General features: G+C 39.1%; 1 pseudogene; it reads left to right on the top strand.

Moving 5' to 3' along the window:
* Positions 1 to 7,109: 7,109 nt before the first annotated feature.
* On the top strand, positions 7,110 to 7,996 carry LOC104874068 (annotated as a pseudogene).
* The last annotated feature ends 12,947 nt before the right edge of the window (positions 7,997 to 20,943 follow it).

The raw sequence follows: 20,943 nt of genomic DNA, 5'->3' as shown, positions 1-20,943 counted from the left end.
CTCCTCCATCATGATAAAGTAGGGACAGGAGGGGACCGACCAGGTGTTAAATAGAGTCCTGACTCACAGTAGTCCACAGATGCTCACCGCCCAGTTCTTGGTCAAACAATGGCTGAAGAAGTTCAAATTGCTTCCTTGGGTTATAGAATCAGTTATTATAATAGGAAAGACTATGTTGGAAATCTTGAAGTTGTCTTTCATCCTCCACTCCTGACCAACACATGACATCCTCAGGAAAAGAGTAGGAATTGGTGTCATTCTCAAAGATTTAAGGGATTCAGGAGTAGTGTTCTCCATTTAATTCATAAGTCTGGCTCTTACAAAAACAAAATGGGTCATAGAAAACAACCACAAACTATAAAAATTTAATTAGCTAGTTACAGCCATGCCAAATGTGGTATATTTACTACAACATATTAACATATATGTGTAATACAGCTACTGATTTCGCAAATGTATCCTTTCAATCTCTATCATGAAGAAAATTCAAAATCAGTTAGTATTCTTATGGATGGACAACAGTATTCATTTATAGACTATGTCACCCCTACTCTCTGTTAATAGCATAGTCTTAAAGCACATATTTCAGAATATCACTTTGGCCCCCTATCTTGATAATATGGATTAATTGGACTAAATGAACAAGAACAAAATTCCAAATGCCTCATTAAAATAATTCTAGATGCAGGGAATAAACACACAAAAATTCAGGGGTCTGCCATTTTGGTGAAGTTGTTTTGAGGTCTAGTGATCTGGGGCATTCTGAGACAAAAATTTTTTAGAAAAGATTAGTTATTGACAAGTTATTACTTAGTAGTAGCATCCTCTACTACTAAGAACAAAATACAATAAATGAAGTCCTCTTCAGGTTCTGGAAATACAACAACCATAAATCTTTATAAATGGAAGAGCATAAAATTGATGTTTATAAACTCAAAACCCCTTAAGATATGACAGAAATTGACAAATGAATGGACATTTAATGACCATGTACTATTGGTGAGAGGTTTTAAAACTTTCCTAAGAAATTAAGATACCATCTAGACAAAAAGAAAAAGAAATCTAGTAATAGGTAGATGTGGCAGCTCACACCTGTAATTGCAGCTACTTGGGAAACTGAGGCAGGAGGAGTCAAGTTGAAGATCAGCCTGGCCATCATAGTGAAAGTCCAACTCAAAAAAAGGAAAAGGAAAAAGAAAGAAACTTAAATATGTTTTAGACTTTCCAGACTGTCCCTAATTCAACCAGCTCCATGGTTGTATTGCTACTATGAATTATACCCAGTAAAGAAACTAAATTATTTTAAAATATGTGTGGAATATTTTAATTAGCTTTTTATTAAATAAATATTTTTATTAAAATAAATAAATGAACCACCACCTTCTGACAGGCAAAAATATACAGACCTCATTCACTAAAATGAGTCAATAAAACAAAGTATCACAAACATTGCATGTGCAAATCAAAATCCCTCTAAATAAATGTTGCTTTGAAATGAATACCAAAATGGAAATTGTCTCTTTTATGAGGTACCTAAAATAATACAAGATTTTGAATAGATAATAGAACATTGGTTATCAGGGAATTGGGAGAGGAAGATGTGAGTTGTTGTTTAATGGGTACAAACTCGCAGGTAGACCAGATGAGTAAGTTCCAGAGGTCTACTGTACAGCCTAGTGTCTACAGTTAACAATAAGATGATTTACATTTAAAATTTGGGGAGTGGGTGTAGTGGTGCATTCCTGTAAATTCAGCCTCCTGGGGAATGGAAGATGGAGGCCAGTTTGAGCTCCATTGCAGGACTCTATCTCAAAATAAATGAATAAACAAAACAGTTTGAATGTAGATCTCATGTTTGTTGCAGAAGTACTAGGAAACTTTTAAAGTAATGGACACATTAATTATTTTATGATGATGGTAACACAAGTATGTAATATGTTCAGATTCACCAAATTTTATAGATCATGTAGTTTTTTTATATACCAATTACATTTCAATAAAGCTGGGGAAATTTTTAAAAATTGAAACTGTAACCTAAGTAGAAAGAAATGACACTGAAAAATGCTAATTTTAGATAACCATAGGATCTGGCCCAAAACATACTTGCAAACAATTTGGTCATACTTACATTTATTAGCACACACACAAAAAAACAAAATATGGTAAGGGTTCAAGGTAACCTAAAGAAAAACAAAGCAGAAAACAAATAAAAAAATACAAATATTAATGCAGCAGAAACAAAAAATTAAAAAGAATAATACAACCAAGTGTGCTTCAGCTTAGGAAGGCAAGAACATGGCATTAGATCTGTCACTACATTAAAAAAAGGAAGCTATGTGGCTGCCTCAAGAAATAAGACTTTCTAATTCTCTTTCGAATACTTCATCTTCTTCACATTGATAAAGGGTAGCTTCCATAACCTAGATGAAATAACAAGAGGAGTGGAAGCAGTACAGCAGATATAACATGACCACAGTCTTGCCCATCTAGAATTATCCTAGAGGTCCTGGAAAATGCAAGCAAATGAAAAAGAAATGAGTATTAATATTCAAAAGGAAGAGATGAACATTTTAATGTTAAAGACATGACAGAATTGTACATAAAATCAGTGAGCTTCCTGTACACTGAAAATAATGAGTTCGAAAAAGACGAGTTTTGGGTTTGTGGTTTACAAGGACTTGTTCTAACTTGATGGTTATGAATGTAATGTTATCATCATAATGATTGAAGGACGTGTAGAGAAATCTTTTGTTTTATTCCTGATATTGGTGATCCATGTCTCTTCCCGTACAAGTCTTGAGGAAGAAAAAGGGAAACTGACAAGGACCTTGGTCAATTTTATTGATTTTTAAAGAAGTAGCGCTTTTATTTCAATGATTTTGTCTATTGTTTACCTCTTCAGTTTCACTAGTCTCTACTCTTTATTATTTCTTCTGCTCGCTTTGAGCTTATTTTTCTCCTTTTTCTAAGTTCTCAAGGTCAGAAATGGATGCCTCTGAATTTTGATTGGAGCTCTCACACACCAGTGAGGAGAGATCTGCCCTGGTGCTTAAGTGTGGGATGTCTGTATGCTACCGAAAGCTGAGACATTTGATGAGAAGATGAAATATGATTGTGAGGACACATCCCAAAACAAAGCTGCAATATGTTGAGGTATAGATAAGTAAAAGATCCAGCAGAGGAGATTGAGCAGAATGGCCAGGGAGTAGGAAAGAATCAACTGAGAATGGTGTCAGGACAGCAGCACTTGCCAAGACTGAAACGTGGCCAACTGTTGAACGCTGCTGAGAGAATCAAACAAAAGGAGGTCCACAGTGTGTACCTTGGAGGCAGCAACTGGTAATCTTAACCAAGTCCGGTTTTAGATTAGTGTGACAGAGAGAAGGCAGATGAATCCAAGGTAATGGTGGGAGAAGATGCTTCTCAGGGAGGGGGCACCACATTTTTAAAGAAGGAAAATCTCTCTCCTTTGAATGAGATGATGCATTTCATGTTCAACACTGTGTGGCTCATCCAAACTCTTCCCTTTCCCTCGCTTTCTTGTCTAGCAATGTTGGTTGTGGTTATTCCTCTTTTTTGAAATGGGTTAAAGACGCAGGCACAGTTACTTGAACATTATTTCTGTTAGAAACTAGATGTGACATTCCCTTGGGACTGAACTCCTTTTCTAGAAAGGGGAGTAGCAAATATGGTGATTAAGTCACAGTTTCTACAAATTACATTTATCATAAAATAAATGCTAGTTTTACCTCCTAAGAGCTGTAGACATGGGAACACTACAAAAACTGTGGAACCTCGGTTTCTTCATCATTCATTCATTAGAATATTACCTGCCTTATTAATGCACATAGTATGCACTTGATACCTATATTACCTATCATTTACACTCAGGATTTTCCTCATGTAGTTTTTTCAGAGGAGGTACTGTTTACAATGAAATAACAATACCCAGTACCAATCTCCACTGCAAAAGTAGGAATCCTCCACACATTGTGCATGATGGGAACACGCTTTGCAAGCCAGGTCAGTCATGGCGATTGGTAATACTGTATCAGATTTGTTTGCAAATAAGGGAGACACTTTCATTGGCAGTTCCCCCAGCTCCCTTGTGGAACAACCAGGGCTCTGTGCAAGCATTACTTCCTTCTTTTACTTTTACTCTTTCCCAGTAATCCTGGGAGATCCAGTATTAGCTTCTTGGTCTAATGAAAAGAAGGCATTCTGACTTTTTGGGTTATTTTCTCTCCCCAAACACAGCATGAGGTAAACACGAATAATAATTGCTGTTTAGATGAATGACCTCACCAGGGGAAGAGCTCTGAGTACCTAAGTCCTTGTGCTGCCTGCCAGGTCCTGTGTCATGGTGATTAACACAGCAATCACCAGCCAGGGAGCCAGGCTGCTCTGCCTACCACACACCCTGACTGGGTGACTTATGGCTTTATATTTTTAAATTGGCCTCTCTAGCACCATCTGATAAATCAACACACAAGTCATTAAATGGTTCATTATCCCAGTAATATGATTCATTCTTTGTGCCAAGAAATGCAAGAGATGTCAGGGAACTTAAAAATATCCCATTTGAAGCCATGAGTGCCCATGCACATAACAGATGAATTGGATGAGAGTGAGCAGTTGGACACAAAGGTCGATGAGAAGGTTCAGCAGGTGGCTGACTTCCCTCCAGCTGTCCTTGACCTCCCATTAGAACATGTAGGCCACGCTCTCGCCAGGCTCTGTGCCTCCCCATACTTTCTCTCTTGTGAGCTCAGGCAACCATCAGGCTGGCTGCAGGAATCTGGTACAGTATATTCAACTCAAATTGCTTCGGCATGAAGAGCATCAAGTTCAGAAGACGTCAGGGCTAAAATGTTATAGTAGAAAGAGCCCCGAATCCCAGTTCTGCCAACAGGTATGGAACTCTGGGTATATCACAAGAAATGAAACATTTTTATGTTGTTATCTGTCAAACAAGAAGGTAATTTTCCATATTTCCAAGTCCGGTGTAAGATTCTATGATTCTAGTCTTTTAGAGGAGAGGAAGGGAGAGCTCAGAACCTAGTCAGAATTCAAATACATACAGTATGTTGAGTCAGGCAAGGGACACTTCCACCCATATCTTCATATCCAATATGAAGATTCTACTGATTTATACTAATTCCATCAGTGATGGCTCTTTCAGTAGAAAGAAACAAAAAAATATTAAATAAAGTTGTCTCAAGCATGTAAAAAGAATGAGACTTCAGGCAAGATCAGTAGGCAGGGTGATTAAGAAGACCACACTCATGTCTTAATCTCCTGGCAGAATTAGAGGTCCCAAGGAAGTAAAAGGAGGTGGCTGATATCCAGAAAACAAGTGGTGGTATCTTCTGTGCTCCTATGTGTTTTCCTTCTCTCAGTAATCACTATCTGCATTATATGTAGTCCACTGCTTGAAAACAGCTTGCTTTATATTTTTTGTCCAATTTTATAGTAGTTTTTAGTGAGGGCAAGTGTAGTACCTGTTACTTTGTCATGACCAGTGAGAAGACCTTTGGATGCCTACTTAAACCCTTGGCCCTTACTGGTAGCTGCCTATCCTGATTAGATGGCCAGCACCATAAATATCTCAGTTTCATGTCTTTTAACCAACTTTGGGAAAAGATAAGTCCGATTTGAATTTCATACTAAAAGCAATATTTTGACTCTTTAAAACTACAATAAAAACACAACCATAATGAAAACTATAAAAATATAACAGTAAAACCCTCTCAACTAAAACATTTAACACACTTGAAGGCCACCAATGTGACACCGGGTTAATTCATTTTTATGTAGAACTTGAAATAAAGCATATCACCTCCTCTATGTCTAATTTAAGAGCACCTTTATCTCAGGAATGGAAAGAATTCAAATCAGAAAATCTATTAATATAATTCACCACATTAACAAATCAGGAAATTATATGGTAGATGAAGAGAAAGTATTCAATAAAATTTAAACTATATACATGATGAAACATATATTAACAATGAGAACACCAGAAATGAGGGGCTACAGTAGAGGTATTTCATTTAAAAGCTATCTCAAACATCATAATTAATAGTGAAACTTTAAAAGCATTTCTATTAAAGTCTTGTTCAGCACAAAGGTGTCAAGTGTCTGCTCTTGTTTAACATTTTATTTACCACTCTTTTTTCCCTGTGGTATCTTCTAGCCTGACCTCCAGGCAGTCTGAAATCCAGAAATGGAATAAGAGTGGACAGAAGGATCTGCAAAAGAAGCCTTTTAATTCTGGCTGAGAGAAGGAAAATTATCTCCTGACATAAAAATTGTGGAAGCCAGGACCCACATGCACTGGAAACTCTGAGAGAAAAGAGCCTTACTCTCCAGATGGAAGAGGTATTGTCCCCAAAACAAATTCCTGTTATTTCCTTCCACCCCCCACTACACAAATTCTGGTTCGTCCTGGATTTGGAAAGTTTTCTAAAAATAGAATGAGAAAGCAAGTTGTATAACATTCCAGATTTTTGGATGAAAGATTGAAAAGAGACTCCTAGGAGACTGCAAAGAGGGAGGTTCTTGGGAAACAAAACCACTAAGTTGTTTAAAAACCTGTAGAAAATTCCTGGTTCTGATTCCAAACAACCTACCAAGATATTGAGAACCAAACTACAAGCTAGAACACTACCCTTCTCTTAGATTTGCCTGGGGAATGGTGGACATGTGGGACAAATCTAAACAGGACTAAAAGGGTTTTCGAAATTCAATTAATATTGAGACCTCATCCCAGAGAGGGCAATATAAATATACATTCTATATGGTATAAACAAGACCCACTTTTGTATAACACAGTTTTAAACAATAGTAATATGTCCAGAATAGATTTTAAAATTACATGCATATGAAAAATCAGGAAAATCTCAAGGTGCAGGGGAAAAGACAGTCAACAGATATCAAAAAAACAATGACAATGGTCCTACTGTTAAGAGCAAATTCTCCCTCCTCGGGCTTCTCCCCTCCAGCCCTCGAAGATCCTCCTAGTCCCCTCACATCCGATATAATGTGGGGCAAAGTAAGAGCAGGCCCCAGGAGGGTGATCACACCGAGGAGCCAAAGTCTCTACCAACATGATAAAAGTCCTGACAACAACTGACTCCCAGAAACTGCTACAGCAGCTGAATGCCCTGTTGGAACAGGAGGCTAGATATCAGCCAGAGGCCTGTGGCTTGAGACTAACTGAATCTGCGTGTGACAATGGCCTTAGGACTGCAAGACTGAGGGACTTTGAAGTGAAAGATCTTCTTAGTCTAATACAGTTCTTTGGCTTTGATACAGAGACATTTCCTCTAGCTGTGAAATTACTGGACAGATTCCTGTCTGACACGAAGGTACAGCCCAAGCACCTAGGGTGTGTTGGACTGAGCTGCGTTTATTTGGTTGTAAAATCAATAGAAGAGGAAAGAGTCCCATTGGCAACTGACTTGATCTGAATAAGTCAGTATCGGTTCAGTTTCAGACTTGATGCAAATAGAAAAGACTGCATTGGAGAAGGTATGCTGGAAGTCAAAGCTACCACTACATTTCAATTTCTACAACTGTATTATTCACTCATTCAAGAGAGCTTACCATTTGAAACGAAAAATGGCCTTAATTTTGAAGGACTAGAAGCTCAGTTTAAGGCATGTCACTGCAGGATCATATTTTCTAAAGCAAAGCCTTTCTGCATTGACCTACCTCATCTATCATTGCATTGGAGATTCAAGCAGAGAAGTGTGTAGAGATAACAGAAGGAGTAGAATGTCTTCAGAAACATTCCAAGATAAATGGTAGAGATCTGACCTCCTGGGAAGAGTTTGTATCTAAGTGTTTAACTGAATATTCATCAAACAAGAAGCATTCCAAACTGAATGTTCAGAAGTTGAAGTGGATCATTTCTGGGTGTACTGCATGGCAACTGAAGCATAGTTGCTATAGAATAACTCATTTTCCAACAATTTCTGAAACAGTTTCTTAATTGATGAATTTGGTTGTTATTCTCTGTATAGAGAAAATTGTATAATTTTCTTCTACAATTCAAGTATTAAAATGTTATCTTCAAAATAAATTCCAAATGGATTTGGAATAGCAAAAGGCAAAAACAAGTAACACCAATCTTATCAGTTAATATTTAAAGGCATTTGCTAGATATAAGGCACAATACCCTAAGGGCCAGGCATGGTGGTGCACAGCTGTAATCTTAACACTTGGGAGGCTGAGGTAGAATTGCCATAAGTTTTAGGTCAGCCTAGACTACAAAGCAAGTTCAAGGGCAGCCTAAATTGCATAACAAGACTGTCTCAAAACAAATCAAAAAGAAAAAGGAAACATCCTCTTTAATAACCTGAATTTTTAAAGTAGTGCTGAAGTAATGGTTTTTTTAATTGCACATTTTGCTAAAAGTAGCACTAAGCTTTAGCTCATTTAAAGTTATAATAGGACCAAAACTTTGATCCATATATGAACTCATTTGGAATTGTTTGCTTATAAGCAGAATCACTATGAACTCGAATGTTACACCTTAAAAAAAAAACTAATACAAATCAAGTGATCTCTTTTGAGGTTCTGAAAATTGCCAGCATGTCTCAACATACTGCTATTGCAAATGGAATAATAGAAAGCAATTATATTCATAAAAATATAAATTTAGTCACTGCATATAATCTATATGTTCTTGCCATCTAAATTTATTAACTTACAGTAATGATTTATCTTTTCCTACTCAAAACTAGATGTAAACATTTACCATATTTACATATGATTATGAAACTGAGGTATGAAAAATTTACTTTTAACAGCTAGTAGTATTTAGATAAACTTTTGGTAAGTTGGGGGTTTTTGTTCTTTACATATATAGTAGTATTGCAGCAACAAAAAATTTTCTTTGAAGTCTTTCTCCACAACTTTGAACTATGGATTCCATAATGTTATAATGGATTTAAATTATGAGCCCTCAAAACAATCACAACTATATTAGTATGATATTCCCCATCTTTGAAAAACTGCCTAATTAATATAATGCTGCAGGAGGAGTGTTTAGATTTGAATTCATCTGTAAAGCTAAAGGCATAAATGTGGAACACTTAATATAACCCTGAAAAGGTTAACTGTGAACCTTTACGTCTAACATTAATTTAACTTTTTATATTGGATCAATATATTATATTTACGTTATACTGAAAATGGGAACCTACTTAATTTAAATGTTAAATTTTAACTCATGGGGTTTACATCAAAACCAACACTTCACTCATGCACTTCTCAAGGTATAATAAGGGTTATATTCTAGATAATGTAATGGTATCTTGCCACCCATAATGCAAGTAGTAAATAGTTCAGAGATGAAAATGTTATAGCTATATCGGAATTACATTTAAATTTGAAAATATTCTGCATTAAGCCAAAATACAGACCAAGTTTGGCATATTCATTGAGCTATCTTTAATGTTTCTCCTTCAAAAACAAATCACCTTTGTATCAATGATAAAAATTTTTATACAGAATGTACTTCCTCAGTCTATCTAGTTCCATTAAAAAATGGTCTATTGTATTACATAGTAAGTCAAAATCAATCTGAAAACTTGCTTTACCCTGTGTTTTGGCTAGATGAAGCACTCCAGATTTTACTATGGACTGTTTCTATAAAACTGCCATTGCTTCTAGGTTTTTTTTGTTTTTTAAGGAATAGAATACACTTTCACAAATTTCCATAAGGTGTCTTGAGAAAATTAAGGAGGCACCACCATAATTATGAGATGGTTGAGGTAGTGTTTGCAATTCTCCATGTGAGCCAGTTAATATAAGAAGATATACATATAACATTAGTGTTGTAAACAGTTAGTGCAACCTGAAGCCTGAGTCTATCCAGCCATCATGTTATGGATAAAAACCAATGAAAAATAAACCAAAGAACTTTTCATAAACAATGTTTCATTGATAACTTCAGTTTTACCATAAGGCTGATATATTTCAATATTTTGAAGTCATCAGTATTAATTTTGAGTTGGCACAGGTAACCTAACCAACTACTGTTATGTTTGGTAGTAAGAGATAACTCCTTTTAATAATTATTGATATTCAAAAAAAGAATAGCAAGAAACTCCCTAATGATATAATTGACAATGTGAAATAGGAAGAAAGGGGCTAAAGGTATAGGGAAAATGGGAAGGGTAGGGGAAAGGTAATAAGAGAAAAGAAAAAAATAGGAGAAAATGAAAAAATAGAAATAAAGTGTTTGTAAATGGGGAAGGGAGGAGGGGGTGAAGGGAGGGCAGGGACAAGGGGAAAAAATGAGAACCAAGACCTGTCATGTAAAGGTACAAGATCCCAATAATGAATGTAACTGTACTGTGTACCTAAAATGTACCAGTAAACTCAATGAGAGAGAGAGAGAGAGAAAAGAAACTCCCTCACGGTGTCAGCACCAAACCCAAATCTTTACAATGCAATGAATTTTAAAATAATTCAAACAACCAAATTTTTAACAACTTAGGGTTTTCCTCATTTAAATACCCCAAGATACCTCACCCAGAAACTACACCAACTGATAAAATAAAACTTTGTGATTATAAAATCCCAAGAAGTGGCTTCCCTGTGGGTTCTCTGACAAAGACTCCTTGCTGTGCTGGTGCCAGATGCTTTCTAGACACACAGCGCGCCTCTCCAACATTTTTTTCCCCAGGTAGTTCCTTCATGCTCCTCTCCTTCTGGGTGGTGGCCTCTTCATGCTGTGAAACTCCATACAACATTGTCCAAGAGACCCTAATAAAACTCATACTGTAATACTGCCTCTCGTGCTCATAGATTTTTTTCTAGCTCACTGCCAAATCACTAGCATGCTCAACATGAATGGATAAACAACTGCAGTACATTGTCAATGGAATACTTCTACTTAACAATAAAAGGTAGCATTGCCTGCTTCTCTCACCTTGCTTTCCTCTGGAACTTATTGGTGGTTCATGAACGGGCCTGAACCCACAAAGAGGGAAGGGACAAATTACATTTGATGATAGAAACCCTCCAGCAGGCCTGCATAACTCACTTGGGATTGTTATTGGAGACAAAGCCCTATATTCAGAACTCACCTTTGTAGTATCCCACAAGCTCTCAACCACTCACAGAGCAGGAGTTGTGCCAGAAAAATAGGTGGGTATGTTGTTTTGTTTTGTTCTGCAGTGTTGGTATTGTTCCAGGGGTCTTCCACATGCCAGACAAGCATACTTTCACTTCACTACACCTCCCAGCCCCAGTGTCGCAGGAACAGGGTTCTAGCAGATGGAGATTTTGGACCTCAGCCAAATGCTATAATTCAACACCACTGGGCTCCTGTGAATTCTGGTTCCTGTTTTGGCAGTGATTCAGATAGGGTGAGATGGAGGTGCATGACTGCAGTAGGTAGAAGGGAGAGTGATGAAGCCAGCCTTCCTCCCGATCCCAAGAAAGGCTTGGCAACAGATTACCTTACACACTACATTCAGACCAGTTTCCCTGGATCTTGCCTGCAGCTACTTTTCCCCAACAAGACTTTGGCAGTGTCTACAGACTCCATCCAGGAGGGTATTGTTGCATCTAATGAGGAAATGCCAAGGATACTGCTAAACATCCCGTAACACACAGCACAGCTACACACAGGAAAGACTTCTCCAGTCCAACTACAGAAGTTCAAACACCTGGGATAACCTTTCACTTCCCCCTTTGCTGACACAGCTATAGGGGAGCTGCTTAGGAAAGGAGAAAGAACCACACATTAGAAGTGTGTTTATACATTTAGAGGTTGTTTTCTTTTAGGGCTTGAAATACTTCACTCCAGGCTCTTCTTGACTTGAAGGTTTGTGTTGAGATGTCTGCTATGATTCGGATGGGCTTTCCTTTGTATGTGATTTGTTTCTATTCTCTAACTGCTTATAGTAATTTTTCTTCTGTTGGGTTTCTGGAATCTTAATTAATATATGCATACATGTATTTTTTTTTATCATGGCTAGCTTGCCTCACTTATGTCAAATTATTTCCCCTGCTTGGGAAGTTTTCTGCCATTACTTCTGTGAACAGCTTTTTCTTTTTGTTGTTTGTCCTATTTTCTGTTTCTTCAGTGACTGATCAGCCTTATGTTATTCTTTGTACCATCTAGCAGCTGTTGGATTGATTTCTCATGGTCCCTTTCTAATTTTAAGAAATCTTTCTTTTCCTAGTCACTAATTACAATCCTGTCTTTTATATCTAATACTCTGTCCTTACATTGGTTTATTCTACTTCATAAACTTTCAATGGAGTTTTTAATCTCCTGGATATCTGTTGAATCTGTTTTATGGGTTCCATTTGTTTCCTATGCTGGGGTTATATCATGGTCCTTAGCTCCTCTATTTTTTTTCTCCACCTATGTCTGCTCTAGAGTTATTAATCATGTCTTTCACTATGGACACAATTTCTGTTGCTATCTGATTATTTCTGATTTTATTTTTTCCCAGATCCTCATTTGTTGCCAGTTCAGAGAGTCCAGGCGGTTGAGTTTCACATTGTTCTATCTCATTGACCCTTGAAGTTGCCTTTGGTGATCTGGAAGTGTGGTTTTTAGTTTTGTTTAGGTGTCTTCTCATTTCAGCCACTGCAGACTGCTGTGCCTTTACTGAGGTGACTCTTTGCTCTCACTGTGAATTTCAATTCTCAACAAATTCCAAAGAGGCCTTCTCTCTACTGCTCACCACGGTGCCAATTCCTGGGGTCAGAATGTCAGCCTTCTAGTTCCCCACAGTGTGCTGTTGTCTGACCGGGGTTCTGGCTGGAGCTTGCATGCACTTAACTATGGTATCTGGGTGGGCCTCTGGCTGGACCCTGCCTCCCTGTTCAGCTGTTGTCAGGGCGGGCCTTTGACTGGGGCCTGCCTACCTGTGCAGCTGTTGTCCAGGCAGGCTCTACATTTAGATAAAAAGTCAAAGATGTCAATACAAATAACTTGGCTACTTCCTTGTCCCCACAGAAGATACTTTGGTTGTTGTTTTTTTCCATTTTTCTTTTCTTTCAGTCTTTGAGCAGTGTTTCTGCCATGCTATGACAAGTGGCAAATGATTGCAACAGCTTTTGATCATTGTTTACAAGTATTTCCCCTAACCTCATATCAGCTTCTCTCCCCTCGGTTAAGAGATCTGGCTCTCTGTGAAAATCATGTGCAAGCTAGGGCTGCATTAATAATTGATTTCTTACTTCGTTTTCAGCAAGCTCTGGCATTTGACTGTGAGCAGGAGTTTTTCAGACTGATAAGGCCACAGTGTCCTTCCAGAATCATTTTGAGTTGCAAGGATCTTTGCTGGCCAATTTCTTTTCTCTTTTATTGTTCACTATTAGCACAGTAATAACGATCATAACATTTCCATCCTTTCAGACCTCTTACAGGGGATGACATCTGTGAAAGGGACTTGAGCTTCTGCTGATGACATCTTTGTAATTTTTTTTTAGCTCCATAACAGAAGAACCCATGGTTGTTCATTAACAAACTACTGGTAATGAGGTTTCACTGACAATTCTGGCGAGTTTGATTTGTCAGAGGGCAGCAAACCATGGCCTGGAGGATGTAAGCAGAGCTTTGTCCTTTCCTTGATGTGACAATACTGCCATTTCCATGGCTGAGAGGGTGTGCTCCTCTCACTCGCTTCCCCAAGCCTGTTCTGGATTCTCATCACTTGTCTGTATCATTCACAATCATGCCCAGCACTGGTTATGTAAAGTAGGTTACATTCATTCTTCAGAGTACCATTAAATAAGAAAAAGCATATGTGTATTAGTAAGGTAGTAAGATAACCAAGATATATGAGCACAAAAAAGATTGTACAGCAATATGCATAAATGATTTCACTTGAAAATACTCCCTATCGTTACTATACTAATGTAGGTATACAAACTAGGCAGAAGAATGTAGTAAAAACTTCTAATAGTGATTATCCTGGGGCTGACAAGGAGGTAGGAAAACACTATTTTTTTTTCCCCAGTGAGCATGTTTGCAGTAGGCATGTATCAACTATCGTCCAGAATTCATGCCATGCTTTTCTAATAAGACCCTTCACCTTTTGTTTGGCATCCACTTCACCCTACCCCCTCAGTCCATGCATCCTAGGTAAGGTCATGCAATCACAGTCGCTGGATACACTGATGAAGCCAGGTCCAGAGCATGTGACTAAGCAAGTCCAATCAGAGTGAATATCAGGATTTATGCAGAAGTTATCCCCAGAAAAGTTCCCTGCTGAATTTGAACCAGTAAGAATGCTGACTGGAGCAGTGTTAATCCAGAGTGGAGAAACAGAGTTGAGTCATAAGGTGTTTCCTAGCTCCCTCAAGATCAATGAAGTCAAAGCCTCAACTATGCAGCTTAATCTACTTTGGGTGGGATTTCTTTCTCTGGCTATCAAAACAGTCTGAATTTGTTAACATTATGTTACTTTATTCCAGGTCCAGAAGAATGGGCACCTCCTCCTGGAAGGTTTTCCCCAGGAGTTAAGCTTATCAATATTGATGAGGTCCCTGAGTTTGGTCACAGAAATGAGAAGCCTCATATCAGCCTCAGTTTTCTTTACATAAATCTGGTTAGACTGCAACCTCCCTCCTGCCTTCTCTCCCTCTCTATCACCCTTTCTTCTCTCTTCTTATTTAGAAGTACTGAAATTCCAGAAGGCCTGCTAATCATTGCCTTAATTTCATACACAGATGATAGTAAAGTCTCATCTAAAAGCTGTCCATAGGTAACACAACAAAAAATGTAAATGATGAATACTTGGTGAATCAAAAGCAGTAGAACAGCTGAACTGGAAGAACTGTTGATTCTACCACAAAGCCCAAATATGTGAGTGATGATAGCCTTCAATGAAGTATCATCCCTCTTGTAGTCCTGGTGGCACAAAGTGAAGAGTTAAATAATTATCAACAATTAAAGGGCCAGTTGTCAGCTTACATTAAAAAGTCAACTATGAGATGTTACTGTAGTCTGTTGTCTAAACACCTGAGTTCTAGTCTGTGCCCTATTCAGTTTTAACCACATGATTTTGAATAAGGCTTAGATCATATCATAAAAGAACCCAATATGTCTGCCCGCGTAATTCTCTCCTGGAAGATAAATGTACTCCAAGCAAACTGAACTGAGCATCCCTGTGCACCTTTCACCTCCTCTGGCCTTTGAGGAAATTGTACAGTATAGCTGTGTCCACCTTCAAGAAGCTCATTATAAGTGCTGGTACGAAAGCAAGAGATGCTTGTTCAAAAGAGAACCTTTGCACAGGGCTGATAAAAGGAATCTAAAAGGCTACAAGTAAAGTTTGCCCCAGGTCTTGCAGCAAGATGCAGTTTTGAATTTGACCTTTGAAGCCAAAGTCAGAACCCAGCAGAACTATATCCTTTCCTTCTCCCTGCCAGTGCCTTACTATGAGCCATAAAAGTGAATCTTTCCAAGAAATATATGCATTGGTCATTCAGAAAAAGATAGAAATCTTAAGGAAATTAGTTTTCTAGAATCACCTTTTCTCGTTTGTCTGGTACAATTTTCTGTTCTAGCAGTTTTTGCCCTCATGCCATGATCTTTATTCAAGTTGTGTGCTTCTCTTGGCTTTCAGGGTGCCCCACGCTCTTCCTTCCACCTCTCTGGCTACTCTGTCACCATCTTCTTACTTTCTCCTCCCCTACCCCATGCTAAACCTCAGTGTCAGAGAATCATTCTGAGCCCTCTTTTCCTCACTGTTCATACTCTCTCCCATTGGGTTCCAAGTCATCACCTTCCAAAATCTCTTATATAAACTTTCAAGATCTCTGTTATAAACTTCCTAATTGTGCTTCAATAAGTAGGAAGGGGATATAGTGGGAAGGGCAATGAGCTGGGCCTCAAAAGACCTAGATATGAGCTCCAGCACCCCTGATATCTGGTTGTGTGATCTTAGGAAAGGTTTACTGCTCTGTATCTAAATCATCATCTGTAAAATAACACTGCTCCACATGAGTATGTAAGGACCGTAACTTTATAGGGGCGGACCAGGAGTGCTGATAATTCCTGGTCATAGGCAATAGCCACAGTGACTCCTGTTGAGGGAGGTCAGGTGAGAACCTATCCTAGGCACTGGGCACTTTGTTAACCAAATTTCAAAAGTGACAGTCACATTGATGGACCTCCAAATGATTTCAAAAACATTTTTAAACAAATGATTTTGGAAGAGTAAGATATTTATGTGAAGAAGATATTTTGAGGCCCTTTTAAAGCCAATACTCCAAAAACATTTCTGATAAAACAAAAATAAAACAAAACAAAAAAACACCCTTTGGTAACACTTCAAGTGAGTCAGAGCTTAGATCTAATGGTCCAGGCTGGAAGGTGCTTCAGGGAACCCTCAGAGCTGTGGAAACCTGATGCCAGAGGGCTCTTTCAGAAAACTCTCCAGAGTGAAATGGATAAATGTGGGAATTCAAAGCAGCCTCCTGCTTGCCTGCTTCAGAACTGGAATCACTGAGCAATGCTTGGCTTAGGACAACAGTTTATGAAATTACTCTAGTCCATCTCTTCCTCTAATGTTACCCTAGTCTATCTCTTCCTCTAATGGGTAGGGAAACTGAGCCAAGAGAAGAAATGTCTAAAGAACACCAAATAGTGCTCATGGTAGACCAGTAGCCAGGTGCCTCTGGGGACAATCCCCATACAGTCCTGCTGCCTGGAGGTGACTAGAGGACCTAGAGCATGTCAGCTATCTGTGATGTCATCTGTGACCCCACATGCTGCCCAGTCCTCATGTATTAATTTCAGTGGTTTAAGACACTCATGAGCCCTTGAGAAAAAGGGTGAAACCCAAGTTCTTTAATCACAGCAACAGAAAGGATGAAGATTTGGGGAAAAGACTCAGAAAATGCTCTTAGGACCTGCAGCTGTAATGAGGTGATGCTTCTAGCCCTGAATCATTCCACTCAAATTCAAAATTTCAGGTCATGAGTTCACCTCTGCATGGCCAGAGAACCTCAGCTGACAATACCAACAAAAAGGAACCCAGATGCTGGCCCAAGAGCCAAGGAAGTGGAAGCTGGTCAACAAAGGCCCAGAAACTACCCACATATGCATCTTTTTCACATCTGTGCCACTCACAGCAGCTCACGTGGGGAAGCCCAAATCTAAAGGGAAGGGGCTTACCCAGTGAGAGACAGGACAAGATCAATTGGCCAGGTCTAAGGACACTACATCTCTTGAATCACATGGCACAACCTCTGTGTTAATTAAGTCTACTTGGGCCCTGGATGCAGTGAACTCTCAGCCTGCAACTCCTCGCTAGCCTACCTTGTGCCCTTCACTGTTCTCTGTAGCTAGAAAGAGCTTTATAAATCATCCCTCCATTAATAACAAAAACTCTTCCCCCCCAAGTGAGTGGCAGTATACAAACACCAAGAACTTTCACATAGGTTGTCTCTGGTGTGACACAGGCAGAAAAGGGAAAAGAATCTTCCTGTTGCAGAGAAGGAAACAGAGTATTTTAGTTTCCTCTTGTCACTGTAACAAATTATCACAAACACAATAGTTTAATACAGCATAAATGTATTCTCTTATAGTTGTAGAGGTCAGAAGTCCTGGAAGCTCTAGGGATAACCCATTCTCTGCTCTTTCTTCCTTCTAGAAACCATATGCTTTCCCTAGGTCACAGTGTCCCCCTTCACTAATGAATCCAATGGAATAGATCATATCATCTTCCCCCATACTTTGACTTTCCCATCTTCCTTTTATATGTACTCTTGGGATTGCTTCAGGCCCTACCTGGGTAATCCAGGATAATCTCTCTATCTCAAGATCCTTAACTTTATCACATCTATGCAGTCTCTCTTAATATATCTGTGAGCTCCAGAGAGTAGAATGTGGATATCTTTGGAGCCGTTATTCCGTCGACCACATAGGGAAATAAACTTATATTTACTGAGCATCTAAAACATGCTAAGGACTGAGCCAGGTACTTTGCACTGAGAGCCTCAGACCTTAATAGAAGAGCCATTATTATTTTTATTTTTCAAAAAGTGAGAAAAACAAAGGTTAGATGGTTTAATGACAAAATCACACAGCTGAAAAGTGAAAGTTTAAACACATTTGAGCCTGAAGTTGGTACCCTCTGCTTTGTCCTCCCATGTAAGCAGTTGGCAGTAACTAATCCTAAGAGCCTCCAAGAAAATATGAAACTTTCAAGATACAAAGGAATAAGTTTGAAGTAACAAGCATGCTTGCAGTAAATTCTGTCTTTTCATCCCAGAATGTGCTATGTGATTGTAGATCTAGACATGTTTCTAGCAACTACTTCACTTATTCCTTCATTTATGATATTCAACGAACATGAGGGTCTTCTAGTGCCCAGGATATAATACCAAGGAAATAAATATACAAACATTTGAAAAAAAAAGTTATATAAATGTAATACAGATTAATTCTGTATCCTTTAAATATTTTTATAAAGTGTGTGTTAAAAAGGCAGAGTGGATTGCCTACAGAAACATAAAAACATAAAGTTGTGCTTTTTTATTTAACTTGGGAAGATTCTTCTCAAGAACACGGTTTTACAGCAGCTAATCATAGGGAAGCTGGATTTTCTCAACACTGACTGTTTCTCCTTTTCCAAGGACCTGGTGATCTCCAGCCTACAGAGCATGTAAATAGGGGCAATTGAAGCAATTACTCGGACCATTTTAAAACTAGTTCATGCCTCATACTCTGCCTCCTATACCTGGATGCTTAACCACCCACTACCTCAAAATCACTGTCAACTAAGGTGGGTAGTGTTCAGAGTTTCACAAGCCTTAGACAACAGCTCTGCTGTCCCTTGACCTACGACCAACTTTAAAACCTAGCTGGTCCTGAAGATGTAGCGTCTGCTCTGTCTGAACACAGCACCATTGTTTCATACGTACTCGGGCTTCTTGTCAACCACTGATGAATAAACCCCAATCAGTCTAGTGTCAGGAGAATTTAAAGTGCATGAAGACATAGCCTGATGCTCTCTCTCCTGATGGAGGGTGTGGAGCCAAATGCCCCAGAAGGAGCCCTCTTGATGGAGTGCACTCACAGTCATTCTGAGGAGATAGATACTGCCAGGTCTGTTTTTACTGATTTTCACTTTGCACAAAAGCCTCTTAAATCAAATCAAACTCGCTAGAAAATTGGGGGAGGGGCTGTCCTTTGTTTGTTTCTAGTGTTTTGAAGTTGTGCCCTTCTTTCTAAATGGCCTAGGAGGCCAAAAGTTGTCTTGAAAGCATTACCTCAGCTCTCTGCCTTCACCTCTGTCAACCTTCAAGCAATTCTTCATTCATTGATGTTGCTGTTTCCTGCCAGATGCATAATCCATTAATACAGGACTCTGAAACAAATGACACTGTTGCTACATTGCTTTCCTGGCTCTCCACATTCTCTGCTCCAGTCCAACTTGAGGGACAAAGAGATCTTCAGTTCCAAAGACAGAATCGAAGTGAAGGTGAGGTCAGCAGGGAGGGGGTCAGCATAGTCACTGGGCAAGGCACTGTGGACCTGGCTCTCCTCAGCCTCTTTTCGCATGCAGCTCTATGTCTCTTGCTCAGAAAGGCCTTGCCTAACTTTCTCCTCACAAGAAAGCCACCTCTTTATGACCTTGAAGTAAGCAGAACTCTTTAAACAGGGCACGTATAACAGTGACCATAAAAGACAAATTTGATAAATTAGTCTCTATTAAAAATAAGAACTTCTGTTTATCAAGAGATCATTCAGAGAGTGAGATGACAAAGCTTAACAGCAGAATCATGTATTCACAACACATTTGTGACAAAGAGCTCAGGCCAAAAATATATAAACTGGGGATAATTACATCCTCCCCACTTTCCCCAAATTCCATAATGAATGCAGGTATGTTGTGAAAACTACAGAGTGCTGCACCAATGTACAGAATGACATACTTGGGTCCTTGTGAGTCACTGCAATAATGCCAGAGGAGCTGGAGGGATGTGAGCTAAGCCTAGTCTTTCCTCCCCATACAGAACAACCAGAAATAATCTGTAAAACATCAAATCTAAACATAACACCCTTCTGCCTAAAGCCCTGTGATGTCCATAAACAATGAGATACCAGCCAGGATCCTTCGTGTGCCCTTCAAGGGCCTAATCAAACAGGCCCTGCTGCCATCTCTGCACCTCATCCTCACTGTGGCCCCATCCATGCTAAACTCCATGCAGGGGGCTCACCTTCCCCAAGCACACCATACTTAACAATATTCCTCGGCCTTTCATGGACTTTTATTTTTTCTTAGAATGGTCCTTCTTCCCTAGCAAACTGCCACACTCAGAGATTTCAAGGGCACATCTGCAGTGATTCCTGCTATGAAGAACTCGTCTCCCATCTGTGGGATCCACAGGGGCTGCAGTGTAGTGTCCTCTTGCCCACAAGGATGGAGCAACTGTGCCATACACTTGTGACTAAGATCCTTACATTGATCCATGAACATTTGGAACGAGCTGTCATTTTCCCTGCAGGACTGACAAATTGGTACGACCTTGGTACTAACAGAAGTCATCTTCAGTGACACATGGTGAGCCAGTCCACAGTATGAAGGCAGAAGAAATCAGAAGCAAGAGACTGACTAGAGAAAGAACATGATGTCCCTGGAAGAGCTCTTGGATTCAGCCCACTTGAGGTCATTTGATTTGATGACACTCTAAATCCTCTTCTTCTGCTTACACTAATTTTAATTAAATTTATAGGTAGGTAACCATCATTACCTAGGGATATTCTCCAGTCCCTTCCCTTGGGAAAAAGTATATTCCACTAGACGTAAACATATGAACTGCTTCCTCTTCCTCATGTTGTCCTCTGTGCAAGACTGCCCCTCAGACAGTGGCTCTTAATCCTAGCTGCACATCAGAACCATTTGGGGGCCTTTTAAAAAATACTAAAACCAGGGCACAAGGCCAGATCGA

Source organism: Fukomys damarensis, unplaced genomic scaffold (genome assembly GCF_012274545.1).
Source record: "Fukomys damarensis isolate Sample0158 unplaced genomic scaffold, DMR_v1.0_HiC HiC_scaffold_19, whole genome shotgun sequence".
Classification (NCBI taxonomy): domain Eukaryota; kingdom Metazoa; phylum Chordata; class Mammalia; order Rodentia; family Bathyergidae; genus Fukomys; species Fukomys damarensis.
Note: the sequence above shows the minus strand (reverse complement) of the source record. Positions and strands in the feature narration are given on the sequence as shown.